This window comes from Staurois parvus, unplaced genomic scaffold (genome assembly GCF_062004578.1).
Source record: "Staurois parvus isolate SC_StPar_1 unplaced genomic scaffold, SC_StPar_1.0 ptg000261l, whole genome shotgun sequence".
In the NCBI taxonomy this organism is placed as follows: Eukaryota; Metazoa; Chordata; class Amphibia; order Anura; family Ranidae; genus Staurois; species Staurois parvus.
The window spans coordinates 5,067,543-5,077,580 of NW_028318057.1; the positions used below are offsets into that span (position 1 = coordinate 5,067,543).

A 10,038-nucleotide genomic window follows, 5' to 3' on the forward strand; every position below is an offset into this window, starting at 1 on the left:
AGATAAGATGTGGACATTTGAACAAGAAGAGGGGCAGAGAAAACAAAATCAAATGGCATTTTTACACAATGTAGATGTTTAACCCCTTAGGTTCCACAATGAGTATAACAAGCATGCTTTACTGCATATACAGACTGACTGTTGTGGGTTTAGTAACACTTTAAATTATCCCCCCTGGATTCCTCATCTTACGTGAACTTATCCCTTGCCTAATTCCTAATGCTGAAGTTAACTCTACAACAACAGACTTATCCTCTGCCTGAAGCAGAGAAGCCAAACTTTAACAGTTTCATGGCAAAAACTGACAGCTCCCATATGCAAGCACTAAAAATAAATAATCATTTCATCCATTACCAACAGATCAGGAAACATCTACATGTCTGTGGACAAATGCTGAATGATCTCAGAAAGAAAATTGATCATCCAAAATGGGTTTTCCTAATAATTGTTTTTTTTCCCAATAATTGTTTTTTTCCCAAATGTTAGAAAAGGTGTTTACTGTGTAATACCTAAAATGCAGGCCTTTAATATATGAGATACTTAAAATATAGGTCTTTAAAAGGTAGTATAGGTTTAAAGATAATCTGTGAGGAACATAACTATTCCAACAAACACAATTTGACACATGCATAGTAAGTAATTTACCTTATTTCAGAATTTTCTGTCTTCTGCATGCCTGGACTGGTCTTTCTGAGTTCATCTTCCTACATCTATATATAGTGGAACTATGCAAACATTATGCAACAAAAACACCCTAAGAACTGCCAGCTGCAGGGTGACTCGAAATCACCTTGAGAAGGTTATAAAAGTATGTCCTCTGAAGCTGTGTTAGAAATTATTTTATTATGGGTAAATGGTGTACTTTTTATTGCTCCGAGGAAATTATTATTTTCTAATTTCTTTTGTTTTTCTCTTTCTAAAGGTATCCTGCCAAGATATTTCTATATTCTACATCCATCCTACATCCAACAATTGCCAGCTGGGATAAGAAACTTTTTAATCTCAAACTAAGGTACAGTTGTATGTATAACCTTAGCAGGGATAAATTGAATTGAAAAATATCTAAATGTAATCTTATAATTAGAAGTTCTATTCACCTGTTACATCACTAAAATATTTCACAAGGAATAGGTTACCATAAACTGACAATATATACATAACTGAACGTCTGATTTTTTTTTTTTATAATACTATCTAAGGGGCAGGGGACACTTGGAGGGATGTTCATATAAAGGTGCAGCATGGACATCACTAGTGCCAGGCAACCAGGTATGTGTCCTGCACCTGCTGGGGGCCCTTGTTGCTGAAACTAACTGCCTGTCACTGCAGCAGAGCAACTGTCTATGCCCCACTACCTGTCAGGGTGATGTATGGCCAACAGAAACTTCCTCGGACTCTTTCTGAGAAGAATCCCTTCACTCACACCACTGAATTTAAGGCCTGGAGAGTTCTGGGCAATAAGTATTAAGCTGATTAGTCTTAAGAGGAGATGCTATCTGGGTGGGGGAATTTGGGCTGGGGGGGGTGAATATTTTTGCTGGGAGGGAGGATTTGAGCAGAAAGGCAAAGTGTACTGGGAGGAAATTGAAATTTTTTCTTGGGGAGAACTTTGGCTTGGAGAGGGAATTTGTGCTGATGGGGATGATTTTTTATTGGGTGGGAGTTTGTGCTGGTCATGAATTTTCTGTGGAAAAGGGGGGGTTGAGGGAGAGGGCTTTTTGCTGAGGGGGAAGGGGGAGAGTTTTGCCTGGGTGATTTTTGCACTCCCCTGGTCCCTGTATTATGTGCATTACACATTCCTGACCCATGTGCTCTGTGCGTTACATACTCCTGACCCCTGCTTTCTGTGCATTACATAGTTCTGATCTCTGCACTCTGTGCACTAGGAACCCCTTACACCATGTGTGTTATATACATTGTTCTTCTGACTCTGCACTCTGTTACACATTCCTAACTTCCAAGATCTGTGTGTTAGGCAGTGCACTACTGACCCTTGCAGTCTGCACTATATACATCCAATATCCGAATATCCGATTGCTTCTTGGGGGATCAGGAAGGAATTTTTTCCCCCTCTGAAGCATATTGGATCATGCTTTACTGGGGTTTTTTTGCCTTCCTCTGGATCAACTGTATATAGGATAGTGTATATGGAAGGTTTCTCTTTGTGTGTGGTGTGCTTTTTTTTTTTTCTGTAGTTGCACTAGATGGATGATGTACTAGTGTTTTTTTATCAACCAGATTAACTATGTAACATCATGTTGTACAGTACAAACTTGTAATTCACAGTTGCTGATTAGTAAGCAATTTGTGGCCATTTACATAAAGTTCTTCTTTAAGGTAGGTTAAGACAAAGTATTAGCTCTCTGTGTAATTTCAGTGTGCAGAAAAGCATTGCCATGGAAGAACTTCCTTTGTTAAAAATAATTGTGCTAAGGTTTGTATGTGTCTCTGAGACTTTTGCTTATTTTATGGGTCAAATGTCTATACTTAGGTTTTATTTATTCATGCCTGTTTAAACCAATCCTACTGTTAGCACAATTTGTCCACACCCACCATTTGCAACGGTTCACTACATACGCTGTTTCATTACTTTCCTTATTTGCCCAAAGGTGCCCCAGGTCTTTTAACCACTTTACAACCATACTATAGCCGAATGACAGCTACAGCATGGTTGTCCAGAACTGGGAGGGCGTCATAAGACATCTTCCCAGAACACACCCCCAGTGGCACGCACCTCGCACTGTCAGTGATCGCTGTGTCCTACGGACATAGCTGATGACGTGACTAGGTAAAAGGCCAACCACAGTTACCTTTTACCACATGATCAGCTGTGTCCAATGACACAGCAGATCACAGAGTAAATACAGTTGCCAGTTATCGCAGCACTTTCAGCGTAAGTATTTCCGATAACCAGCAAATGTCAGACGACACCCGCACTGATCCTCAGGGCACTGATGATCAGTGCCCTGATCCTCAGTACCGCCCATCAGTGCCCAGCAGTGCACCCATCAGTGCTGTCCAGCAGTTGCGCCTATCAGTGCCCAGCAGTGCCACCCAGCAGTGCCACTGGTCAGTGCCACCCATCAGTGCCCATCAATGCCGCCTGTCAGTGCCCATCAGTGCTCCCTATCAGTGCAGCATCATCAGTGCCTCCTCATCAATGCCCACCAGTGCTGCTAAATCAGTGCCACCTCATCAGTGCAGCCTATCAGTGCCCATGAGTGCTGCCTATCAGGGCAGCCTCATCAATACACATCAGTGAAGGAGAAAAAGTAACTGTTTGCAAAATTTTATAATATAAACAAAGAGAATTTGTTTTCACATTTTTTGCTCTTTTCTTGTTTATAATTAAATACCACCAAAAGAAAGCTCTATTTGTGTGAGAAAATGATAGCAATCTTATGGGTACAGAGCTGCATGACTGCGCAATTGTTATTCAAAGTGCAATAGCACTGAAAGCTGAAAATTGGCCTGGGCACAAAGGGGGTAAAAGTGTCTGGTAGGCAAGTAATGAAAATTCTATCAATGCCCCTGCATTATAAAGTTGAATATATAGCCAATCTCATGAACTTTACATTAAAGTGGAACTAAACGCTCTCAGTCAACATAAACTATTTTTATTCCTTATGCTTAGTAAATAGATAGGTATAGTATCTCACAGAAGTGAGTAAACCCCTCACATTTTTGTAAATATTTTATTATATCTTTTCATGTGACAACACTGAAGAAATGACACTTTGCTACAATGTAAAGCAGTGAGTGTACAGCTTGTATAACAGTGTAAATTTGCTGTTCCCTCAAAATAACTCAACACACAGCCATTAGTGACTAAACCGCTGGCAACAAAAGTGAGTACACTCCTAAGTGAAAATGTCCAAATTGGGCCCAAAGTGTCAATATTTTGTGTGGCCACCATTATTTTCCAGCACTGCCTTAACCTTCTTGGGCATGGAGCCCACCAGAGCTTCACAGGTTGCCACTGGAGTTCTCTTCCACTCCTCCATGACGACATCACAGAGCTGGTGGATGTTAAAAACCTTGCACTCCTCCACCTTCCGTTTGAGTATGCCCCACAGATTATCAATAGGGTTTTGGTCTGGAGATATGCTTGGCCAGTCCATCACCTTTACACTCAGCTTCCTTAGCAAGGCAGTGGTCGTCTTGGAGGTGTGTTTGGTGTCGTTTGTTGGAATACTGCCCTATGGCCCAGTCTCCAAAGCGAGGTGATCATGCTCTGCTTCAGTATGTAACAGTACATGTTGGAATTCATGGTTCCCTCGATGAACTGTAGCTCCCCAGTGCCGGCACCACTCATGCAACCCAGATCATGACACTCCCACCACCATGACTATAGGCAAGACACACTTGTCTTTGTAGTCCTCACCTGGTTGCCGCCACACACGTTTGACACCATCTGAACCAAATAAGTTTATCTTGGTCTCATCAGACCACAGGACATAGTTTCAGTAATCCATGTCCTAATCTGCTTGTCTTCAGCAAACTGTGGGCTTTCTTGTGCATCATCTTTGGAAGAGGCTTCCTTCTGGGATGAGAGCCATGCAGACCAGTTTGAGGCAGTATGCGGCGTATGGTCTGAGCACTGACAGGCTGACCCCCCACCACTTCAACCTCTTCAGCAATGCTGGCAGCACACATAAGTCTATTTCCCAAAGACAACCTCTGGATATGATGCACTTGCACTCAACTTCTTTGGTCAACCATGGTGAGGCCTGTTCTGAGTGAAACCTGTCCTGTTAAACTGCTGTATGGTCTTGGCCACCGTGCTGCAGCTCAGTTTCAGGGTCTTGGCAGTCTTCTTATAGCCTAGGCAATCTTTATGTAAAGTAACAATTCTTTTTTGCAGATCCTCAGAGAGTTATTTGCCATGAGGTGCCATGTTGAACTTCCAGTGACCAGTATGAAAGCGTGAGAGCGATAACACCAAGTTTAACACACCTGCTCCCCTTTCACTCCTGAGACCTTGTAACACTAATGAGTCACATGACACCGGGGAGGTAAAATGGCTAATTGGGCCCAATTTGGACATTTTCACTTAAGGGTGTACTCGCTTTTGTTGCCAGTGGTTTAGACATTAATGACTGTGTGTTGAGTTATTTTGAGGGGACAGCAAATTTACACTGTTATACAAGCTGTATACTCACTACTTTACATTGTAGCAAAGTGTCATTTCTTCAGTGTTGTCACATGAAAAGATATAATAAAATATTTACAAAAATGTGAGGGTTGTACTTCTGTGAGATAATGTAGGTATATTTACTTGTTTTAAACATTGTTTACATTTCTTCAGTTTCCTATTTTCTGGTTTAGGCCAAAATGATGTCCTACATGCCAGGAGTCTTCATGGGTATTTTTCTTTCAGCTGGAAGAGGGGAGAAGGGGCTTTCTCAGCTAAACTAATGCAACATGACTCATCTGTCAAGGGGCAGCACAGTGGCTAAATGGTTAGCACTTCCACCTGGCAGCAGAAGAGTTGCCTGTTCAATTCCCAACCATGGAACCACCTGCATGAAGTTTGCATGTTCTCCCTGTGCCTGTGTGGCTCCAAAGACATGCTGGTAGGTTAATTGGCTCCTATATAAATTGACCCTAGTATGTGTATGCATGAATGGGAGTTAGAGACCTTAGATTGTACACCCCTTGAGGGTTAGGGACTGATGCGATTGTACTATATATATATGTAAAGCGCTGCATAAATTGAGAGCACTATATAAGTACCTGTAATAATAATAATCTGTCCTTACTCAAGATGTCTGGCTATAAAAACTAGAGAGCTGTTCTTCAAAGTGATTTCTCTGCAAAATAAAGCATGGAGACAAGGATAGATGGGTGAATTTACTTTGAATATTAAAAAAAAGAATAAAATGGTGTTTTCTGTTTTTGGTGCTCAGATATAGTTGAAATCTGTTTTTTTAAGAACAGTGGCATACCTGGGGGGGGGGGGGGGGTGCGGCCTGGATTGGGTACTGCCTGCAACTTAGATCTCAGTTTTGCTAGAGAATGCTAAAGCTCCCTGCACTACACTCTACACTCATAGCAACAGCTTGCAACAGAACCTGCAGTGCTGGGCAGGAGGGAGAAGTGAAGTGATTCACGTCACCCTCCCCTGTATAAAGCCACCTACCGATTCACAATAGAATGCTGCCGCTCTGAGCAGTAAGTGTGTGGGAGTTGTCCTGGGGGGGGGGGGGTAGTTAAGAGCTCTATATTGAGGAATCTGTATATGAAGGGTGGCATCTGTATGTGGAATTTAAGAATGTTAGTGTGGTCAGTCTGTATTGAGGGGTCTGTGGTGTGGGGGGTAGGTCACTGTCTGCTGAGGGGTCTGGGGTCTGTCTTGGAGGTCTCAATCTGTGATGAGGATATCAGTCTATGTTGCAGGGGTTTGGTCTGTCCTTGGGGGGGGGGGTCAGTCTGCACAAAGAGGTCTGTGCTGGAAATTCCATCTGTAAGGATGTGTGCTGGGGGAGTCAGTCTGGGCAGAGATGTCTGTGTTGGGGGGAGTCAGTCTGCTCTGGGGATATTGGTCTGTGTTGGGGGGTTAGTCTGTGCTAGAGGGACCTGTATTAAGGGGTCTGTGCTGGGGAGTCCATCTGTATTGAGGGGTTTGTGATGGGGTTGTCAATCTGTGCTTGAGGGGTCTGTGTAGGGGAGGAGTTGGTCTCTGCTGGTTGGGGTGTCTGTACTGAGAGCTTTGTTTTGGGGGGTCTGCACCAAAGGGGAAGACTTGGAGGGGGGGGGTTAGGATGTTAGTAAAGAGTTGTACTGTGGAGGAAATGGTCTAAAGATGGTGATTTGACCATGCCCACAGTATGGTGTGGCATGTGCAGTGTGCCACTATATTTTTTCCTACCATTTGGATGGGAAGGGAGGGTGTAAAAAAAATGAACAGCCCCAGGTGCAAGATGTGCTGAGTACACCACTGATGTCCAATCTTGCCAAATCTATCTAGCCTAATAAAAATTACCAGCAGGGTTATAAAATAAAGCGCTGAGCAAACTGTTGGTGCTATATAAATCCTGTATAATAATAATAATAAAATATATTTTGTGGCCTTCTAGGTAGAGTGTAGCCAGTTAATAATTCGACTATACAATTAATTCCTTTATGCCCCTGTTCCTACTGTAAATCTGCTAGTTTATAGAAAAGTGCATACTGCATACAGTAGTTTCAGAGTTTTTGGCCATCATCAGAGCAGCGTATGGAAAAATGCCTCACTTGGAGTAATGTTTGAGGAGCAAAAGAAAGTACAACTACACAGGTTATGGTGAAGTCGGTGTAAAAGAAAAAAAAAATCTCCACTAATCCACTGCAAAGTCCAAAAGAGTTTTCTTAAACTCTTTACATGGCATCACATCTATTACAAATTAAAAAAGTGAATTGGCAGAGGGATTTCTACTTCCTTTAAGCCCACAACCTGTTACACTTAATTAATTATTTTTAATTTTTTTTTCTGACTGCTCTAACTTGGGAGGGGGGCCCATCAGGGCTGGATCTAGCCTGTCGGAGATGTGGGGGTGCAGTAACAAATGTCAGGAGGCAGAGGACAGGGGCACAGATCCTCTTCCCATCCCTCCACTGCACACAACCTGGGCACAGGCAGCAGAGCTCCTCTACCCCACACAATGCTTAACTGAGATCAGTATAGTGTCGGGCTAGGGCAATATAATGTCAAACTAGGGTGGTAAAGCACAGCCTCCATACATAAAATGGGATTACAATCCTAGTTAACAGTAAGTTATACAAAAGCATTTAAAGGCGTTATAAACCTTTGCACCTGCACCCTGTGTTTTTCACTTGCATAAGATGTGCATTGGTCATGCAGTTTCATGGTGTCATTTGTTGGTCTCTACATACAAGTCTATAACAGAGAAAATCTTCACACTCCTTTGTCAGCAATTTCAGATTCTGTTTTATAATGAGGCATCCCACACAGCACTGCACAAGTAAATGCATGACCTTTGCCGGTAGTTTAAAAACTGGCACTTCCTGTGAAGAAACTACATCCTACAATCCCTGAGTCTAGCATTCTGCACATGAAAACTAGTCATTAGAACTGGAGCCAGTAGAGCAGTTAAGGGAGGAGATGTGTACAAGGGTGCACCAAAATAGTGGAGATAAACAGTGTGTACTCAGACCGAGTTGTAAGTGGGGCACCCCAAGCCTCTGTCCTGAGACCAATTCTTTTTAATTTATTCATAAATGATATATATATAGTTTGGTATAAATAGTTCAATCTCAGTGTTTACAGATTATACAAAGCTAAGCAGGCTAATACCTTCACAGCAGGATATAGAAACGTTACAAGACTTCAAAATAAAGGGATGTACAACTACATGGCAAATGAGGTTTAATGTTGTAAAATGTAAAGTAATGCACTTTGGGGATAAAAATATGAATACAAGTTACTCGCTAGAGGGAGAATCTCTGGGGGAATCCAGGATGGAAAAAGGTCTGGGGGTCCTAGTAGATGATAGGTTCAACAGTTGTATTCAAGCAAAGCTAACAGACTGTTAGCATGCATTAAAAAAGGTATTTGCTTAAGAGATAAAACTTTAAAATTCTACCACACAAAACTCTGGTCCAGCATTTTGAGTATGCAGTCCAGTTTTGGTAACCAGTCATCAGGAAGGATGTGCTGGAGCAGGAGAAGCTCCGGAGAAGGGCAACAAAGCTAATAAGGGGACTGGAGGACCTTTTATACAAGAAACGTCTACAAGTGTTAAACTTATTCTCCCTGGAGAAAAAACACTTAAGAGAAGATGTGATCGCAAAATAAAGATATTTCAATGGTGAGTCTAGCATAGGGAGAAAACCATTCGGTCACAGTTTGCTAAGAGGACAAGTGAATACTCAATGAAGTTGAAAAATTTAACCTGGCATCAGAACCTGCTAAGCGGTTCTACTATCAGAGCTGTAAAGTAGGGGGAACTCCCATTCACAGTTGGCGGTGTCAGAAGGGAGTACCAATAATTAAAAAAACCTCTTAAATGGGCATCTAGATGGACTGGTGTCTATATTCAGCCTTACAAACTATGGAACTATGCTTTCACTGCATTAGCACTCCCACATTTGTGATGCAACACAGAGAAAAGGCAAGGCATTGATTGGACCCTGTGTCACCTGGAACAAGTAGTTGTCTTTCGCTTTGGCAAATAGGGAGAGGCTAAATGGATGAATACATTGTGGTATGGGAATCGATCAGCCATGACACTACAAACTGCAGTCACAATATGTGAACCCATCATTACAAGGTAAGACAAACAAACAATACAAGGAATATAACTACACTAATACCTATTTAAAACAGCAAAGACTTTTGAAAGTGCACAATACCTTTAATGCCAAATAGCAGGTTCAAAAGCAACTAAAATCTGAGTACGCTGAAAAAAAGTGATACAAATATATGTGTGAATATAGCATTAGCCAATTACAATCAATGTCTGAGGCCATATTTGAAAATGTGAAGCACAGTTTTAGTCACCATATAGGGGCAAAAGGAATGGACATTGCTCCAAAGTAGGCTCCTTAACCACTTGACGACCGCTCTATAGCCGAATGATGGCTACAGCACAATCGTCTAGTTCTGGGAGTGCGTCACATGACGTCCTCCAGAACCGCGCCACCCATGCGCCCCCTGGGGCATGTACCCAGCAAGCTCTGTGATCACATGACATGGTAATAGGCTAATCACAGCACCCTTTTACCAGCTGTGTCCAATATAAATACAGTTTGCTGGTTATTGGCTGCAGTTTCCTCATGCTGTCACAGCGCTGTGTCCCCCCCACAAAACCTAAGATGATAAACTAATCCCCTGCTGCTCCCTCCTCCAAGTTTTCGTAGCTGCTGACTTATTTTTTTTACAGTGTGACTGGAACTCCGCTTTAAATAGAATACATTCATGTAAAGAAGTTGTAGAGTTTAATACTGCTTTAAGTATTATTTCATTAGAGTCAGTTAATTTCATTAGGGTTGATTGACTGAAACAGAATTGCCTGGTTTGTTATTTTTAAGAGTTTA

The 10,038-nt window shown here is 42.1% G+C and overlaps 1 long non-coding RNA gene across 1 annotated transcript; it reads left to right on the forward strand.

The window, feature by feature from the left end:
- Window positions 1–703: 703 nt before the first annotated feature.
- Window positions 704–5,840, forward strand: LOC149459437 (uncharacterized). The gene is made up of 3 exons (XR_016313275.1): window positions 704–808; window positions 923–1,012; window positions 5,381–5,840. It is a non-coding gene; the product is annotated as an uncharacterized LOC149459437 (long non-coding RNA).
- The last annotated feature ends 4,198 nt before the right edge of the window (window positions 5,841–10,038 follow it).